The 21,355-nt window shown below is 35.0% G+C and overlaps 2 long non-coding RNA genes across 2 annotated transcripts in view; one reads left to right on the top strand and one right to left on the bottom strand.

The window, feature by feature from the left end:
- The window catches only part of LOC129525581 (uncharacterized), a 529,016-nt gene that overhangs the window by 344,984 nt on the left and 162,677 nt on the right, over positions 1 to 21,355 (bottom strand). The gene's annotated exons all lie outside the window — the stretch shown is intronic.
- LOC134756476 (uncharacterized) overlaps positions 1 to 21,355 on the top strand; it is a 40,911-nt gene that overhangs the window by 16,124 nt on the left and 3,432 nt on the right. The window contains exon 4 of the long non-coding RNA XR_010129189.1: positions 20,680 to 20,720. This is a non-coding gene — a long non-coding RNA (uncharacterized lncRNA). The remainder of the gene's footprint in view (positions 1 to 20,679; positions 20,721 to 21,355) is intronic.

Below are 21,355 nucleotides of genomic sequence, written 5' to 3'. Positions count from 1 at the left end.
AATGGCCCCCAATAAACTTTGTTTAACAAAGTGAACCTGGAATTTTGTTTTTTTGTGAGACGAAGTCTCACTCTGTCACCCAGGCTGGAGTGCAGTGGCACAATCTTGGCTCACTGCAACCTCTGCCTCCTGGGTTCCAGTGATTCTCCTGCCTCAGCCTCCCGAGTAGCTGGGATTACAGGTGTGCATGACCATACCTGGCTAATTTCTTTATTTTTAGTAGAGACAGGGTTTCACCATGTTGGCTGGGTTGGTCTTGAACTCAAGTGATCCACCCACCTCGGCCTCCCAAAGTGTCAATCTAGAATTTTAACACAGTGATTTGACTACAGTTTCAAGTAGAAGAGAGAGAGAGGGAATTGATTTCTTAGTGAATCAGAACAGTCTTAGGATTTTGTTCAATGAAATTGTGGGGAGAGGATAGTTACCATATCTCAAAGCAAGATCAGTACTGCTTAGAGAATGCTAGAATACCTTCTAGTAGAATGCTAGAATACAAGCTAGCAGAGGTAAATTTTGAGGTTTTCAGTTTGAGATTAAAATTGTCTAATTGCTTACTCATAGGTATAATGATTATTTTACAAGTACTTTAATAAAATATACTTTGATATTTAAATTAATTTTTGAGCAAGTCTAATATTATTATAACTAAAATATCCCTTTGGGTTAATTTATAAATAAAAATATTTCAAGAAATATTATGGTCTTTAAATATTCATTGACAAGAAACTATTTTTCAGTGCTCCAATTGTATTATTTTTATAATTTTAATTGAACTTTTCTTCCCCAGATCAAAATACATTATTGTATAAAATTTTCAGCATACTTTGAGAATGAAATTATTTTCATTGCTCTCCAAAATCTGCCCACAGAAGCATATTAAAAGAATGAATTCACTTTCCCTGAAACCTCAAAAGATCACGTATGTATAGCAAAGCTCTTTAAATGAGCATCTGATCTGACTTTCAGGAACAAAAGAAAAACATTTCAGAAGTAAAAGGGAAAATGTCCCAAAGAACCATTTATAATGTCCAACTTTACACAAAATCTGGCTCAATTATTGAGACCTACTTGAACCAGGCTACTTCCTGGATTTTCCCTCTGTGTTCAGCCTGTAGAGCATTGTGGCTATCAGTATTATGCTAAATCACACCCTATGGGGACCCTTTCTGGCAACAGCAGTTAGAGTAGGATTGTGCAGTAAAATTAAAAATGCCTGAAGGCTTTGGATGCTACCTGATTCTGGACTTTTGTTTATAATTCCAGAGCATCTCTAGACCAACTGTACTGGATTATATCATGACAGGGTCACATAAGAAGAATATTAAAATTCTTCATTTCTAACATATGACTATTTGAGAAATTTATAAATCAATCTAAATATTGTGGCAGTATACAAATTTAGACAAATTTACCTGTCCTGAAAAATTCCACTGCATTGCAGAGGGGCAGGTGGTCACTTTTCCAATCTCTGGGCTTAGAAATTACACTGGAGCTGTATCCATGTTCTATGAGTGCTGATTTGGCAACAGCTTATGGGCAGCTGTCATCTGCACAGAACGAAATAACTCAACATTTCTTTTTATTATTGATCACCATTGTCTGGTAGCTAACTCTCTAGTATCTGCATATGCATAATCAACTGCAGTATTACTTTATTTTCTGCTCTGAGAAAATTGTCCTTGACATTGTTTACTGGCATTCATTATGCCCTTGGGAATAATAACTAATTTTAATGTTAGCCTAGGTTAAAAAGTAATTATGAAAGCAAATAATTGCAAAAGTCAAGCCAATCCTATATTCCTAAAACAAATATTGCTCTGATATCTTGCTCATCTATGCTTCTTGGTGGCATTCAGCTAACAGATTTAACTAGCCTTTGTTGATTCTTATTTTTAATGTAGGCCAGGTACTTTTACAAATATTTATCCACCCATACATGTATTGAACACCTTAGTGGCCCCATATGACCCAGCTCTCATCTATGGTACTATGATTATTATGCTTTGGATCTCCAGGCATCAATGTCAATTAAGACCTGTGTCCAGTAGTCCTACAAGTATTTGAATAATGCCTTTTTCCAAGTTTATTGTTTAACTCGAATAACTGGCTATGGATCCCTTCGGCGAAGGAATGAGAGAGTCATTGTGGAATAGACTCGCTGTGTTGTTGCAGCTTCCTTTCTCTTGGGAGGATCTAATTTTGTTTTTGGTCAAATGATTTGAGAACAGGAAACAGACTCAGGTTAGAGAATTGATAAAGGTATGTCTTTTTATTGAGGTAACTACCCTCAGCCTCCTGGTCATCCATCCTTGATTTCTTCTGCTGGTACAAGCTGAGTAATATCCTTGTTGCCCACCTATCTGTCTTGCTATAGGGATGCTATGTGCCATAACTATATAAATATCTACCAATTCACAATCCTCTGTGGGTCAGATCTCTTGACTTCAACTATAACTTGCTGGATAATAAGATAATTGTAACCTATTAAATTTAGTGGTTAACTCTACCACCTATCGTCTATTTTTTTTTTTAAGTGTAGGTGGGTCCTATTAACCCCACTGCTATCAGAAAGCCACATTTTAATTTATCCAACTAACAGCCATAGTTCACAAAGTAAAGGCAATACTACAAGTTTTAGTGTTGCTGGTGCCTGTCTCACCAGGTTATTCCTCATAGCCCTTATAAATAATACATCCTCTGGGCCTTTCCATGAAGCATACCCATTGGCTAGACCTGCTGACTATATATGCTGTATCTACTTCCTCCCTGCCCACTTCCAAGAGCATTTTTATTCCCTTCCTGTTTCTAATTCTCCAGTTTTTAGCCCTTTGACTTCATTCAGCATAGTCCATTGCTTTTTACGTGCCTTTAGTTGACATTCTAGTAGTAAGTTTGCCCCATATCCTGGGATCATTGCCTGGATGTTAAATTCTACATCATAGGAGAGTATTTACAAGCCAATAAACTCTTACCTATCCTATTTTATACTCTTTCCCCTTGATTAAGCACCCTCAGAATCCAACCCCATTTATGCTCCCCCTGGACTTGCTGGTGTATGATGTCTATTTTACGTGGCTCCTTTTGACTATAAAACCAGCTAAGTTATGCTACAATGTAACACAGTTATAGCAGCAGTGGGCATGATGGGACGTGGGAGCAGATCCTGAGGGGCACACATGATGACTTACAGGAAAGTGCCTCTGAATTATTAACCAACACAAGAAGTGAGTATTAGAGCATTCTAGCTCTTAATGGGAGTGTCATTTTTATAGACTCAGTAGGGCTTTGAGAAGTCAGAAAGATTCATGGCATACACCCAGGCCTCTCCATCTAATGTGCCAGCATTCTAGGATTTTCCTACTGGAGCCCTTACCTTAACATGAGAGAAGAGCCTTGATGAGCATTTAATTGTCTTTGAAGTTGATCTCTCTGTCTGTTAAGTCTACAGCTTTGTCCCTGGATTTATCTACCTGTCACTGAGGAAGAAGCTTTCACACCTGACTTTAAATTGTCTAGTACTCTCCTCAGCTCCTCATAACTTCTCTGTGGAACATCAATGACATTTAACTATAGTCAAGCAAGCATGTTATCCATATAGCATTTCTTCCATTCATCTCAAACACCTAATGCATAGGATTAATCAGCACATTTCCTTTCATTAATACACCTTCTTAATTCACTACCAGTGATAGGGTTAATGACTGAACCACCATCTTACACTAGGCCCATTTGTACTCCACCTCTCTTCAGTGTGGGGATCCTTATTACCAGACAGGTGGAGAATGATTCAACTTCAAAACCCAACTTCAAAAACAATCCACATTCTTACCTGCTTGCTTGAACCATTCCCAGTTCCAATTTGGATTATAGTTTATTAGAAATCCACATTATGATGCTTGCCTGCCAAGACCTTTGCTAACATGGCAGGGAGTGCTGTAGCAATAGTTTCCCAAGAGTTAACCCATATCAGCTTGAAATTTGACAGATTTTATATGTCTGCTTCTATCAGATATGAGATTCCCTTGGAAAGCCATGCTCTAAAGCAAATAGCTCTCTATACCGCTGAGGCTGACTTTGAAGGAGCTGACAGCTGGATGCTTTCTATTCACCACACTTCTGACAGCTGAAAAGAAAACCTTTGAAGGGAATTCACACTAAACATTTTCATATCTACCAAGTTAGTCTTTTCCAAAAGAATAACTTTTGGCTTTATTCATTTTTCCTCATTGTCCATTTGTTGTCTGTTTCACTGACTTCTGCTCTAAATTATTCTTTATTGGTTTGTTTACATTTAATTTGCTGGATTTTTTTCTAGCTTCATGAAATGAACACATAGGTTACCAATTTAAGAATGTTTCCTTTTGTCGATTAGAAGCATTTAGGCCTGTACATTTCTCACTAAGCACAGATTTAACTGCATCCTATAGGTACATAATTTAGTATCTTTGACTCATTTGGTTAATTTGAAGATTATTGCTTAATTTATAAATATTTGAACCTTTTCAAGTATTATTTTTCTGTTGCTTTCTTGCATAAATGCACAAAGAAAACACGCTCTTAATAGTTTCAATCCTATGACATATGTTGAGATTTTCTTTCTGGCCCAGGATACAGTCTGTTGTGGAAACAGTTTCACGTACACTTAAAAATACAGTCTTCGGTTTTTTTGTTACAGTCTTCTACCACTATGTCACCTTTTGTGAGGGTTGTTATTCTCTCTTATCCTCAATGACTTATTTTCTCCTTGTTCTAATATTTACTTAGGTTGTAATATGATTCAACCTTTTTTAAAGTTTTATTTTACTTTTATTTTATGTACTTTGAGTACATGTTATTAGCAGCATACAAATCTAGAATTATTACAAATTTTAGTGAACTGAAAATTTTTGGTGAATTGAGTATTTTGATGAAATGTCAATATTTTTAATAGTCCTTGCCTTTAAGTTCAAGTTGTATGATATTAATATAACTACACTAGATTTCTTTAATGATTTTATTATGTGTCATCAAGATGAGTTTTTTTCAAGTTGAAAAACTTTAACTAGAGCTTTCTGTTTGTATACACATAATACAATTACTGATTTGTTCAGTTTCAAATCTATTATCCTACTACTGTTTCCTCTTTATCCCATCTGTTCACTGTTACTTTTTTCTCATTCCTGTATTGTTTAAGATTTTGATATTATTTAATTTATTTTCTGCTATGATCTTATAATTAATTTTTTAGTGGTCAACCTAGATTTTTATATGCTTTTTTTGATTTCTCAGACTTTACCTTAAATCAATACTTATACCACTACCCGGACAATGCAAGGACCTTACAACTTCAGCTCCATTTACTGAATTTTGTGCTACCATTTTTGTGTACATGATATCTATACATATTTTCAACTCCACAACATATTGTTTAAGCAGTGAATATTCTTATCTTTTTACCTGCTTAATAATATCTTTTCATGTCTTTTAATGCGTTCTTCCCTGGATTAATCTCTCTGATTTTTGTTTATTTATAAGTGCCTTTTTTTATTTTTGAAGAAAATTTCATCATGAATAAGATTCTAAAATAAGTTTCTTTATTGCGATTTTCATTTTTGTTGTTGTTTTTTGAGATGGAGTCTCCCACTGTCCCCCGGGCTGGAGTGCAGTGGCGTGATCTCAGCTCACTGCAACCTCCGCCTCCCAGGTTCAAGCAATTCTCCTGCCTCAGTCTGCCAAGTAGCTGGGATGACAGGCGCCCGCCACTGCACCCAGTTCATTTTTTGTATTTTTAGTAGAGATGGGGTTTCACTATGATGGCCAGGCTGGTCTCAAACTCCTGAGCTCATCATCCGCCCGCCTCAGCCTTCCGAAGTGCTGGGATTACAGGCATGAGCCATCAAGCCCAGCCTGGCATTTTCAATTTTTTTTATATTCTACTTTCCACTGTTTCTGAAAGTTCGTTGGCAGTCTATCTCGCTCTTGAAGGAAACATGAGTTTTATACAGTTGCTTTTCAAATTTTCCCTTGTTTTCAACTTCTTAACTACACCAATAATATGTTTGTGTGTTCTTTTATTTCTATTGGGGTATTTTGAAAGCTGTTTGAAGGAGAGGCTTTCTGGGTTTTTAAAAATTATTTTTAATTTTTTAAAGCTGTCTCAAAATGATTGCCCTTCATTCTCTTTTAATATTACTGTTTTTCTCTTTTGTCTTTCCTCTCGAGTTCTAATCACACAAAGTTCAGAACTTTTCATCATGTTGTATTTGACATCTCATGATATTTTCTGTATTTTAAAATTTTCTGTATTCTTTGTGTTTCAACCTCGGTATTTCTTGCTGAACTGTCTTTTAGCTCACTAACATTTGGTTCTGTGATATCTAAATCACTACTAAAATTTATATTACTTTCTTAATATATATTTTTCTTCTAACATTTGCATTTATTTAACAGATTGTGGTTCATCTTTTTCTCTACTTTGCATTCACCTTTTTCTCTACTTTGTAAACGCATTAATTATACTGATATTCAAGTTTTTTGTCTGACAACGGAATCTCCTCTGGGTGTTTTACTATTGCTTTTCCTTTTCCTTTATTTTTTCTTCTTTTTGGGAGCTATTTTGTCCTATTTCCTGCCATGACCAATTATTTTTTAAGCTGGATTTTGTAAATTAAATATATATATATTCAATTTATATATATAAGTTAAATTATATATATATATTCAATTTATATATATAAATTAAATTTTATTTTATCTATATCTATATCTATATCTAATCTATATATATGTATATATATACACACACACAAGTGATATTATCTTCTTCCAAAGAGAATTTAATGTAATTCCAGAAAGCTGCTAGAGTCTGGCCAGATCATCTTCATATAGCCTATTGTGCAGTTCAGGTTTAGTGATTCCTGCTCTAATTCTACTCTACCTTTACTTTTAAACATGACCCTTATTTTTTATGATATTGCTCTTATTGTTAAGATTAGCTTTTTAAGATCCTCAACTGAGGTTTTTTTCCTGAGGCCCTTCTTTTTTTGTGGGATGGGGCCTCTAAAATTGCTTTCCCAGCACTGTGAACTGGACAAATCCTTTGCCTGTACTTCACAGTGCCTCACGCCAAGCGTGTGCATTTTACAAGTTGGCAAGTGCTCCAAGGAAAACTGCATGTAATATTTGATGCTACTCCTCTGAATGTCCTCTCCCCCGTAACTTTTTCCCTTAAATCGTGGTTGCCCCCAGTTCCTGAAGTCTGATTTTGTTCTCTCTATCCAATGATATTGGTCACAACTCAAGGCTATTACTTTCTCTTCAGGCTCCATCATTATCACTGAGAAACTGTAAATAAAGAGGGAGAAATTATAGAGGCAAATTTGGGGTTGAGCTCAATGCAATTTCCTCTTCTATAGGTCTAGTCCCCACAATTCTCGGTTGTCGTGATTGTTTTCTGTGGGATCCAAATAGCTGCTTTGCTTTGTTTCTGTTTTCTATCCAGGTTTTACACTTACTTTCTCCAAGGATTTCTTTGATACATCTACTTCCTCATAGACGGAAACAAAACTTCCAACTCATAAACTGTAATAGCATTTGCTTCCAATTTAATATCTTACTACTCTTGATCTATTTGCTCATTGTGTGTCTTGTTATCAAAATGCCAAAATGCAGAGATATTGTGAGAAATATTAAAATGCTCACATTTTGTCCTCTTGTTCTAATGACATACTAGAGCAATTTTTTCATATTGGATGACCTCTGAAGAGAGTGGCTGAGCTATTATTGTCCAATGAAGAAAAATTAAAAGGAAAAGCCACAAGCAAAACTGTAGTAACTGGAGGAAAATTGCTAGCGTAATTCCTAGTTTGACTGTGATATGAAAAGGGGAGCCTTTATATCCGCCTGTGCAGGCATAAGATTCATTCTAGAGCCCATTCTCACAGCATGACATTTAGCATAAACTATTTTTAATGACTTGAAATAAAAGATGAATACAATTATTGTACCAGAAAGTTTAGCAATTAGAGATGTTATTTTATTTTTTTTCATAGTTCCCACAGACCCACTGCCTTATAAATTAATATACTATTCTTTACTGCAAGAGGAACAGAAGTGTTTTTTTTTCAATGTTTAATTGCTTAATGATGGATTTTCTTCATCTTCGTTGCCCCATGAACGTTTTGGGGGCATCTGGTATATATCCCCATCAGAATTGAATGACCCTAGGCAGAGATCAGCAAATTTATCTAAGCCTGTGAAAAATAGAAATGGTTTATATTTTGGAGAGTAGTAAGGATGGATCAGTAGACCATGTATTGCTCAAGAATAGGGTTGAAAGGGCCAAATCAAATAAGGAAGGGGTGCAAGTTAGAGAACACTCTCCAGATAATGCCAAAATAGAGAAATATAATTGCCCTGAAAAGAAAGTCAGAATCAGGAGGAAATCATGACTGCATTAAAAAAAGAAAAAGACAAAAGAAAACAGGAGGATGAGAGACAACGTTAAAAGCCTGGAGAGTTAAGCAGGGTAGGTGAGGAAAAAGCCACAAACTCTGTACAAAAGCCTTCAGCTGCATTCATAAACAATCCATATTTATGGGGGCATGCCTGCTCCACAGTGCTCTGTTGAGGGCCATGGAGGCAGGAATAAATGTGTAAGGGGCCAGGCTGAATGTCAGTGCTCACCCTGGCATTGTTACCAGAGGAAGAGATCCGAGTTACCCTGAGTTACCTGTGGTGTATCTATAGCAAATTCAGTCCTTGCCTCCCCAGAAGAAATAATTCGACTGGAGGGCATAAAGCAGAATAAGAGACCAAGGCAAGTTTCAGAGCAAGAGTGGAAGTTTATTTAAAAAGGCTTTAGAAAAGGAAAGAAAGGAAAATTTGCTTGGAAGAGACCAAGCAGGAACCTGAAGTTCCAAGGGAGAAAAGAGAGCAAAAAGAAAGGGCCTTTAACCTTGATCCTATGACTTTATGAGCTCCCCTCTTTCCCATGATTCTTCCCGTAGGGTGTGCCGCCGCATGCGCAGACCCCTCCTTACCCTCGGGAAGTGAGGACGCTCAGTGTGTTTAGGAAGTTGTACACATGCCCATCTGAGGCTTTTTTCCTATTTCTCTTGGAGTGTACCCGGAAGATTGTACTTCGCCATTTTTGTTTCTTAATGTGCATACCCAGGGAGTTGCTTTCTCCCTGGGATCTGCGTTTAGTTAACACTTTAATGTTAACAGATGTGGAACATCAGGAAATCGCCTCTGCCTGGAGCCGGCTGCCAATTTATCACTTTTAGAGGGGCAATGCAGTAATTGCCGAATCATTGCCAGACATTTCTAGTGGGTGGGGGACAGCCCTCTCCTGCCCTGCTCATGCCTAACTACCTGTAACAGCATCATGGAAGACCTATCTTATACCCTAACTTCATGGAAATCTGTCTGACCTGGATGTTTGTATGCTGTTTAGACACATCTATGACCCATTTAGCGGATGTTAGTCTTGTGTACTGGCACATTTCTCCTACAGAAAAGCTAGACTTCCTAGACTACCTACTATGTATCCCCTTTCCTAATTTTCTGTCTTTCCTCATACAACCTTCCTACTTTCTTCCTCAACTGCTCTCTTTCCTTCTTCCTTCTCCCTCTATCTTTTTCTTTCTTTTTATCTTTCTTTTGCATGCTCCATATGCCAACTTCTCAAAATCACCAGTTTATTTAAGGAAGGGGAAAGAGCCAAGAGTCAAACTAGGAATCGTGTTAGAAAAGTGGGATGGAAGGAAAATTCAAGATCATCTATTTCAATATCCTACCATACATAGGGACCCTCTCTGAAACTAAAACATTTTCACATAGCTTTTATTGGAACATCTAGACATGAGAACCTCACTACTTCAGAGTCAGCTTGTTCTATTCATGGTGGGTTACAGTTGGTAGAAAAATTTCTTCTTGTGAGCTGAAATCTGTCACTCTCTAAATTTAGGCTAGTTAGCCCTATTGACTCAAGTTTATTTCTAATATATATTTTGTGGTATAGTATGGAAAGTTTGTCTTCTTTGAATTAGTTTTACTTGTCTATCAGTCATAAGTTTCCAAAACAAGCATTTTCTTTAACATTCTTACTGGAACCATTAGTTATTGCCCTTGAAAAATCAATGGGAATTTTGGTGCTGGAAGATTGAGTGGACTTAGACCTATTAAAATAAACTGAAATCTGTACCTACCAGAAAGTTTGGTTAACACTTAGGCATAGCCATTTCAGATAACAAAAGATAATATACATTCATTAGCAATATCTCCCAGGTACCTGTCTGATTTTGGGCTCCCTTTTGTAATTGATTCTGGGCTTGCACCTAGTGCCTTGCAGTTTTACAGAGTTTTTAGAGGAGCACCACATTGATTCTTTTTTCCAACCTGAAAAGCTATGAAACATGCAATCGATCAAATTGAAAAGATAAAGAGAACCCTTGAAAACAGTAATTGCTTATCAAATATAAAGATGTCATTGTTGCTGTAATAGTTTCCAAACTCAAGAATCAGAGAGAAGATAGAATTTAATTTCCTTAGGGCTTTCACTACCCGTTAATGGAAGGTCAAATCTGTAATAGGTAGTGCCTCTGACTCATAGTCATAAGACTTCAGTATAAATATAGGTTTTGCTATTGCATTAATCTATAACTTTGGACCAGTAACTTGACTCTTAAAACTCAATTTTCTTATCTAAAAAATAGTACTAATAACAAATAAGTAATATATGTAGAATATATATATATATAAAATCAGTAAAGGATTATATTGACTTTACATAATATTTTTCTCCACTAGACTGTAAGCTTTTGAGGATAGAACTTTATATAACTTTTCTCTGTATCTCAGAGGACAACAGTCCTAAAACATAGAAGTAATTATTATCAAAATATTTATTATAAGTAATTATAAGTATTTAGCAAGCACTCACTAAAAGCTCATTGGAAAAAATGATAACTGCAATATTTTCTTTCACTCCTTATTTTGTGGGTAAGCAAGTTTCAGTAGAAGATAAAATAAATTATTTTGGGTCAAGTATTAGCACAAAGCTTGGAGAATTTTATTTGTGTTAACAAGATTATAAATCACCTTACATGAGGTAATGTCAGATACCTATTTAAAAATATATTATCTTAAATGGATATTTCTTCAAGTAAAGTAGATTCTCCCTGAGTTTCCACAATATTAAAGAAAAGAGAAAATGTTCAACCAGTATTTGTTGAATAAATGAATATATGCCTAGGATCCTCAAACCAAGAAAACATCAAATATCTCCTTTAATTTTAATGAAGTTATGTTTTAACGTTTATTGTTAGTCTATGGATTTCAAAAAAAACAATTAGAGTGGATGTCTCATATAGCTGAACAATATGTTCTGTGGATCATCAGATTTTTGAGATGTTGAAATCTGATACAGGTCTTTGACATGGCAACCACAAGACACTTAAATATTTTACAGAAAAAAAAACTAAGGATTTAGTCATCATTAACAAAACAAATATATCTAATACAAATGTAATGTCAACCTGCATCTCTCTAAAATGAATTGCTGTGCATATAAATGCAGAAACTGTCTCTTTAAACTTTTACCTCGGAGCTACTTGAGATGTAAAAAATTACTCAGTAAACAGAATCACTTTCAGAATAGTTGTTTTCAGCCTGATAAAATATGTTCATTCATCAACAAAATGTCTTCCTTTGTAAGTCACCAATTCCTAGAGTCATTGCCTATTCTGTTTCACAGTAAGACACGGAAATATGTTCACAGAAGGCTATTGTTACTGCAATGTCCTGCAGATGTCTGTAATTAGGGTTAAATGGGTGACCCATGCTTACTTGGAAGCAGAAAATAATTTAAGAAGGAGGTAGCATTTGAATTGAGACTTAAAGGAAGGATCAAATGTAGGCACCCAGAATAGGGACAAGGCATTTAGGCAGTGGGGAAAGCATGAATAAAAACTTGGAAAACAAAAATTCATTATGAATAGAAAACAGGGAATATGAGATGGAAACTTACGGGAAATTAGATAAGAAGATAGGTTGGGGTAAAGTTATGGAAGACCATGAATATCCAGCCAAGAAACATGAACACACAGTTACTTGGGCAGTGAAATGTCATTGAAGTACAACATTTAAAATGTCCGAAGTAGAATTTAAAATTTCTACAACGTGATTGCAAGAATTTTCCTAGTGCTGAATATAGTCATTTTCTAAGCCAGATGTTTCTTTTTTAAAATTAGTATTGTTTTTAAAAATTCAGATAACCAGTATGACTATTAACAGCATTTTATCTCTTTAATTTTAAATATGTGGATAAATGTTCATGCATATGTAAAATATTTCAGATAAAAAAGGGTATAAAGTCAGATACCTGCCTATGATTATTATTAGGAAACACTTGCCTAGTTATACAATGTGTCACATTCATTGAGCTTTCAGAGTTTTAGAGATGATCACACATCCAAGCCAATTGTCTTGTTTTAAGTAATATTTTGCTTATGGTCTAACACACAATTGACACTTATATAACATGCAATTCAACAAGCATCCCTTTTTAGTATCCAAATTTAATTTGAAGATGTCATTTGTTTCTGAACATTCTTTGGAAACACAATGTCTATTCATTTTCGTTAGTATGTTGTTACATATAATTTGAGCTCTCCTTTACAGCTTATAATTTCCTTCTTTTCTTATGAATCTCTCTTCCTTTAAGGATACAAAATTGTTTTGTTTCCCATATTATCTGTCTCATAGAAAAGTGACTGAAATCACTTCTTGTCAACTCATACATGCAATTTACTCAGTAACAGTCAAACTATTCTTGAGCGCAGACATAGCCAGTGTCAGCATTTTTCCCAACTTGCATATTTTTGCTTCAAGGTACGTGTTCTGTCTCCTGGTCCTAAATTGGGATAACTGTTATGACGGCATTTTCCACTATACTAATTAGAACATTCCAATGGTGATACAGGGTAAGAGTTAAATCTTAGTAGTGGCACAAAACAGCACTCAGTCTCTTAAAGTACCAGTTTCTCTTTTCTGAACATTTATCTCCTGGAAAGCACTTATTTTGTGTATTACCTTAGAATTAGAATTTGGGTTTTTATTGTAAGAAATTTTCATTGCTTGATGGTGCAATGTCCAATGAAGAATGGAGGAAAGCCTTCTAAAAGTATGCAGACAGTATGTGTGCTTTCTGAAACAGACCTGAAGAAAATGCTGTTGTTGCCATGCTGCTATCACAATATGCCACCTGTCAGGAGCATTATGATGGTCTTTACTGGCAGCATTGGGGCAGAGTGAGACAGTAGAATAGAAGAAATGCAGACCAGACTGTCATGAAAACAGTCCTAACCTCAAATCTGTTTGCTCAGGATGTTTGTATACTTGGGCTATTTCCTTCCTTAATTCCAGTTTTTAATCTCTAAAATTAGATTTATAAAATCTGGCCCCCCAACTTGACAGACTTCTATCAGATCAAACTGCTTAAAACTTGTAAAATGCAATTCAACTGCATAGCATTGTTATTCCATATTCCTGTATGTACTCCTAAAATGATTAAGAAAGAGGCTGAAATTGGCTTCCACACATATGAAGGCAACTTAAGAAAAGGCTGCAAGTAAATAATAGTAAGGGGTCTATTTTCATCTCAGAGACTTCAATTAAATTGGATTCTTGACTTATAATACAACAAACATGCTTCCATCTTGCCCTTATCATTCTTCAAATATCTAGAAAGCAACATTTTTTTTTATATTTCACAATCAAACTTAAATCCACATTACCTGGTGGCATAGTGTAATGAAAATGACCATGGATTTTATGTGAGTTTTATCATAGGTATAAAATATAGGGATTTGGCTCAATAAATGATTTTTATAAGCATCATAACTAATAGTGAGATGTTAGCATGTACTAGAAAGATCACTCATCTTGGGGTCAGAGGTTATGGAGCTAGCTTTTTCATTGCAGAGTAATGTAATGAGCCATTACGTATTACTTAAAATTCTTTTGTTCTTCTTGTTCTTATCCATAAAATGAAGACAGGCCGGGTGTGGTGGATCATGCATGTAATCCCAACACTTTGGGAGGCCGAGGTGAATGAATCACATGAGGCCAAGAGTTTGAGACCAGATTGGACAAATGGTAAATGGTAAAACTCCATCTCTACTAAAAAAATCCAAAAAATTAGCCAGGCATGGTGGTACATGCCTGTAATCCCAGCTATAAGGGAGGCTGAGGCATGACAATTGCTTGAACCCAGGAATATATATAAATATATATATATATATATACACACACACACGTTATATATATGTTATATATATAAATATGTTATATATAATTTATATATAACATATTTATATATTATTTATATATAAATATATTATATATAAATTATATATAATATATATTATATATTATTTATATATTATATATTATATATATAAAAAACAAAATGAAGATAAAAACTAATACATAGTAAGACTATTAAATATACAAAGTGATAAACTATGTGTAGGTATTTTCAATTCGTAATAATGCATGCAAATATCAAATTATAGCAGTGGTAGTGTCTATAATAGAAAAGGAAGGAAACGTAATAATTATTAAGACTTCAGGGTGTCACTAGCTCCACCTATTGTGGAAGGGAATGTAACTAAACCTCTTCCAATGGCACCTGAAAACAAGAGCCTTTCATTCATTTATAGATCTTATAAGAAAGAATGAAAAACCCAATCAAAGGAAAGCTGTCTTAGTCTGTTTGCACTGCTTTAACAAACTACTACAAGGGTAGCTTGTAAACAACAGAAATTCATTTCTCACTTTTCTGGAGTCTGGGAAGTCTAAGATCAAAGCATTGGGAGATTCAGTGTCTGGTAAGTGCCCATTTCCTGGTTCATAGATGGCCATCTTCTCTCTGTAACCTCACATGGCAGAGGAAGCCAGGGATACTCTGACACCTCTTTTATAAGGGCACTAATCCCATGCACGAGGGCTCCATCCTCGTGACCTAATCACCTCCCAAAGGCTACACCTCTAAAGACCCTCACATTTGGGATTAGGTTTTAATATACAAATTTGGGTGGACACAAGCATTCAGGCACTAGCAAAGGTCAAAGTGAGAACACTATCCGTATTGGCCAGAGGTTGAAGTTACCTGGAACTCTTTTGTTCTCACTCCCTAATCCTGAATTGAAAAGATTTCACCAATTCTTTTGTATAACATTAAAACAAATTTAGTACAAATAGCTTTTATCTTATAAAAAAATTTAACTGAGACACAGAAAGTTACCCAGAATTAAGGTTCAATATAATGTAACATATTTTGATATACTAGTCTAGGTTAAAAATGTAACTACATCAAAAGAAATAAATACAGAAACTGAAATTGAGCTGCTTTGTAATAAGTAATTAGAGTATCTAAATAAATTAGGCAAAAATGAATTGACATAAAACATCTATTGGTAATTCAACTTGTAGAAAGTTGACATATGGTTTACATAGGTATTTAATTATATTCTATATTTAGTACTTTGATGTACATTTTTATTTCTTTATGCTGTATTTGTATTTGATATTGATACGAAAATTATTTTGCTTCTCAATAAAACTTGATGAGCATTAAAGACATCCATTTATAGTAATATAGGCTTCAAAGACAAACATCTGTTTGGAATTTTTTTAAATTGCTCGATATACATTTACCAAAGAGCAAAGATCCAGATATTTTTAAATGTCCAGATATACTAGATGATAAATCTCTGGGTGATTAATAGGTTACCACTGACTAACATTAATTCATATGCCTAAATGTCCTGAAGCCAAGCTCTTTAGTATCCTTGAAATAATTGCAAGGGGGACAGAATAAAAAATGTAGACAGCTGAATCATTTTCCTTTTCTGAATGGTTAATGAATTCCTGTGATTAAATATACCAATTAACACATCCTTAAATAATATCTATCATGGATAAATATCACAGAAAATATATATTTAGTCAAATATACATCCATTTAACAAACTTCTGTTGGAGAAAACATAAAACTCTTAGAAACTTCAACAACAACAAAGATTTGAGTAAATTTGTATTAGTGAAAGCTCAGAAAATCAGAAATTATTTATGAATTACATGGAAGACATACATTGGTTTACTAATTGGTCATCAAAAACAACTGCAGTGGTGGTAAGACAACTTCCCTAGTTAAAATTACAGAAAACTTCCCTGGTTAAAATTACAGAAAACTTCCCTGGTTAAGATTACTGATTTGGGGATCAACACATTTCTTGATTGACAGTTTCTTTGGATTGGTATGTATACAACACCAGAGTAATTTTTTGAAAAATGAACACATTGCAAACATTTGCTTACATGGTGATCATAAAGTTAAAGATTTTGACATACTTCTACTCATTTAATATTTTGACTGATATATTCACTCAGAAATCTAAAATCATATAGATTAAAAATTGAAAATAAAGGCTAATAACAGGAGTAGAATAAAAAGAAAGTATAATATCTCAGTTGTGTTGCTGAATTCAGTTTTTTCATTTTTTTTAAGATGCTACCAATTAGAGTCTAGATATTTGTAGATATTCATTTTGGCTGAATCAATTCATATCTCTCAATAAGCTAAATTTGACTCAAAAAATTCTATGTGAATTATCTTTGCCATATCACCAATAATGGGCCCCAAGGCATTGTCAGGATTCTAATTATTGCTAGTTTACCTTTCTCTACAACGAAGGAGATGAAGAAGGAAGTTCTGCAGAACTACGCAAAATCACATGGCAACTTCATTCCATTATCATCCAATCAGCTATTGATTAATAAAGGTCAATGTGTGGGGTGAAATAATCTAAACAATCAACTGGGGCTTTTGGTTGCAAGCAATAGAAAATAAATCTCGATGATTTAAGCAGTCAACAGGAAGGTAAGAGAATTATACTCAGAAAATAGTAAGAAAATGGGAGTTAAAGTCACAGCACAGATTCAGCCCACTGAGACCATCACTGCTGCCATGGTTGAATTTTACAAGCCAGAGATGCAGTGCCATGGCTGCAAGCTCTGAATCCCAGGTGTGTTCTCTGCCACTCCTTTGAAAGACATTCCTTCCTTTGAGACATATAAACCTAGTTAAAATGCAGGGTAAGCCTACTGGATTGGTGAAGCCATTTGCCCAATCCACTTCTTTATTTCTTTTTTGGGTGGAAGAGGAGGGGGTTATGAACAACGCAGATTTATTTCCCACAGCTCTGGAGGCTGGGAAGTCCAAGATCAAGGCAATAACAGATTGGATATGTGGTGAGAACCTGCTTCCTGGTTCATAGATAGCTGTCTTCTCTCCGTGTTCTCAGAGGGGAGAAGGGGTGAGGGAGCTCCCTGGGGTCTCTTTCATAAAGACACTGATCCCATTCAGAAGCACTTCACTCTCATGATTGATCACTTCCTAAAGGCCCCACCTTCAAATACCATCACCTTGGGGAATAGGTTTCAACCCATGAATTTTGGGGGACACAAATATTCAGTCCATAGCAGTGAGTGAAGTCCATTTTTCTGATATTTGGAAATTGTATTGCTTTACTGAACATATCAAGTGAGAAAAGTGAAGGATTTAATAATAATAATAGAATCAAAATAATACATTCTGGAACCTAATGTGTTCTTATTTTTCAATGGACTCTAATATTTTATTTTCTTCTTTTGTTAACTTTTATTTTAGGTTTGGGAGTACATGTGCAGGTTTGTTACATAAGTAAACTTGTGTCCGAGGGGTTTGTTGTATAGATTATTTCATCACCCAAGTATTAAGCCTCATATCCAATGGTTATTTTTTATACTCCTCTCCCACCTCCCACCCTCTACCCTCAAGTAGACCCCAGTGTGTGTTGTTCCCTTCTTTGTGTTCCGGAGTTCTTATCATTTATCTTCCACCTATAACTGTGAATATGCAGTATTTGGTTTTCTCTTCCTGTGTTAGTACGTCAAGGATAATGGCCTCCAGCTCCATCCATGTTCCTGGATGGAAGACATGATCTCATTCTTTTTTATGGCTGCATAGTGTTCCATAGTGTATATGTACCACATTTTCTTTATGCAATCTGTCACTGGTGAGTATTTAGGTGGATTTAATGTCTTTTATGTTGTGGATAGTTCTGCAATGAACATTTCTGCGTATTTGTCTTTATGGTAGAATGATTTATATTCCTCTGGATATATACTGACTAATGGGATTGCTGGATTGAATGGTAGCTCTGCTTTTAGCTTTTTGAGGAATCACCATAATGCTCTCCACAACGGTTGAACTAATTTACACTCCCACCAACAGTATATAAGCATTCCTTTTTCTTGGCATCAGTTATTTCTTGACTTTTTCTATAGCCATTCTGACCTGTGTGAGATGGTATCTCTTTGTGGTTTGATTTGCATTTCCCTAATGATCAGTGATATTGAGCTTTTTTTCATATGCTTGTTGGCTCCATGTATGTCTTCTTTTGAAAAGTGTCTTTTCATGGCCTTTGCACACTTTTTAATGAGGTTGTTTGTTTTTTCCCTTGTAAATTTGTTTAAGTTCCATATAGATGCTGAATTTTAGAACTTTGTCAGATGCGTAGTTTGCAAATATGTTCTCTCAGGTTTTAGTTTGTCTGTTTACTCTGTTGAGAGTTTCTTTTGTTGTGCAGAAGCTCTTTAGTTTAATTAGATCCCATTTGTCAATTTTTGCTTTTGTTGCAATTGCCTTTGGTATCTATGTCATGAAATCGCTGCTCGTTTTTATGTCCAGGATGGTACTGCCTAGGTTGTCTTCCAGGGTTTTTACACTTTGGGGTTTTACATTCAAGTCTTTATTCCATCTTGAGTTGATTTTTGTATATGGTATAAGGAAGTAGTCCAACTTCAATCCTCTGCATATGGCCAGGCAGTTATCCCCTCACCATTTTTTGAATAGGTAGTCTTTTTCCCACTGCTTGTTTTTGTCAGCTTAGTTGAAGATCAGATGGTCATAGGTGTGTGGCCTTATTTCTGGGCTCTCTATTATGTTCCATTGGTTTATATGTCTGTTTTTGTACCAGTGTCATGCTGTTTGGGTTACTGTAGCTGTGTAGTATAGTTTCAATTTGGGTAACGTGATGCCTCCAGCTTTGTTATTTATTTATTTATTTTGCTTATTAATTATTAACTGTGCCCAACCCATTTCTTCATGGTTGATTCCGAAAAGGAGTATCTAGCTTTTCAGTGTCCATGGTGAGAGGCAGCCCCTGCCTAGCATTAAGACTCACATAAAATGTGGGGAATGTTCCAATATGAGAAGGATATTCATTTGTTGGTCAGATAAACAGACAAAAGACAAATACTCACTAAACTGCAATTAGATAAAATTGGGAAGACAGAATAGATGACAGTGGTTAATGACATAGGTTTTGGCACTGGATTGATCTAAGTGTGAATTTTGGATCTCCTACTTTCTAAATATATAACCTCCAACATATTTCCTATCCTTTCTGAGCATCTGCTAGTTAAAATTTCCATAAGAGTAAAACTGTGTCTGCCTTATTCACTATGGTATTTCAAGCAGCTAGAACAATGTCTGGCAAGGAACAAAAGCTCTAAAATAGTTATTGAATGAATGACAAGGCCAAATCCCACTATTACACATGATGACAGCAGCATGTAACATGACTCCTAAACACTTAAATATTTTATTTGTTTTTATGATTATCCAACTGAAGTATTTCCCCATCAATAGACTAAGCTCTATGGAGTCAGGGATGATGAGGTTTTTAAACTATTTTTTTCTGTGACTGTTTAATAATTTGAGAAGATGTACACATTTAGATTATTTAGTCATTGTTGAGAATTGAGAAATATCAATTCAATGGTAATACTCAAATATAAAAGATTTTTCTTTATGTATTTATTATTAAAATTAATATCTCCAATAAAATATAATAAATATTTTAAATTTATGTTCATAAAACTATCAGTAATCCACCTATTTTAAAATAAATCAGTGGCCATTTTTGAAATTTTTTCTAAGTACAATAATTCTACTTACTTAATAACATCATCTTTCTAACTAAAGAGAGTGCATGTAGTTAAAAACAGTGTGGAGCTAATCACTTCTGAGACTGTCTTCCCTAGGCCTGTCAGGTTTGTCCCACACCTCCTGTTTAGGCAGGTCTCATTGTGTCAACCTTTTGTGTAGCTATCCATTCTGACAGACCATTAAATATGCGGCCCCCCAACTAGATAAATGTGTCTATACAGATGTTGCTCCAGTGTCTCCTGGCACATAATTTATTTCCTGAGAGCAGATGAGGAACTCTTACAAGGAGGTATTATTATTACTATTATTAGGGCTAACATTTATCGAACACTTATTAAATGTCAGGCTCTATGCTAAGTGACTCATGTACAATTACTCTTATAATCTACTCTAAAACTAGATTAAATAGGGTCTATTATTATCCCCACATTACAGGTAAAGAATGGATCTTAGATAGGTCACATAGCTGGTAAGTCATAGAGCTGGGATTCAAACTGAACCCAGAACTCTATGTGAAACTTCTTCCCCATGTTTTCAGATTCTGACTACTAGTTTCTCTCTCCTCTGTTTTAGCAAAGGATTTTTTTTTAATCTTTGCATTTGTATTTTAACTTTTATTTTTTTCTCTTATAAAGAGAGCCCATTTTGCCTAAACAAGAACCACGATTATGTAAAGGTAAGTACTGAATGAGAAATTTTATATTGTATTACTAAATGTGCTTTCAGTCCAGAGTCATGACCTTATGACTCATGCAGCCAGGCACAGCGATATGATAAAGATTTGGCTTGTTAGGGTGATATAATTGTGACATCTCTGTTACCCTAGAAATAAGTTGAGATTAGAAAGCACAGAGAATAGCAAAAAGGAGTTGCCCCTTGAACATAAATGTTTGGATTTTTAGCTCTTCTCAAAAATGATATGAAGGCAAAATAATTTTCCATTGTAGAGAAAAACAGCAGGACAGTGATGAAACATAATCTGACCTATTTATTTTTCAATTTTTCCAAAGAAATCATAAACACCTCTAAAACACATGTATACTGGTGGTGTTAGTCAACTTATATCACTGTCTGTGAAGACGATGCAGCAAATTCAATGAAAGTTGTATACATCATGGAAAAGTTTGAATTGCATGAAGAAAAGAAGCTGAAGGAAGGTGGAAAATATTTTCAATACTTAGCAATTTTGAAATACACATTATTATTAACTATAGTTAACTCATTGCTCAGTAGATCTAAGAGAAACTTTGTACCCTTCGACCAACATCTTCCCGTTTCCCCCAACCCCAGCCTCTGGTAACCACCATTCTG

The sequence above is a fragment of the Gorilla gorilla genome, chromosome 9 (assembly GCF_029281585.2).
Source record: "Gorilla gorilla gorilla isolate KB3781 chromosome 9, NHGRI_mGorGor1-v2.1_pri, whole genome shotgun sequence".
Lineage (NCBI taxonomy): Eukaryota > Metazoa > Chordata > Mammalia > Primates > Hominidae > Gorilla > Gorilla gorilla.
This window is presented reverse-complemented; position numbering and strand designations above follow the sequence as displayed.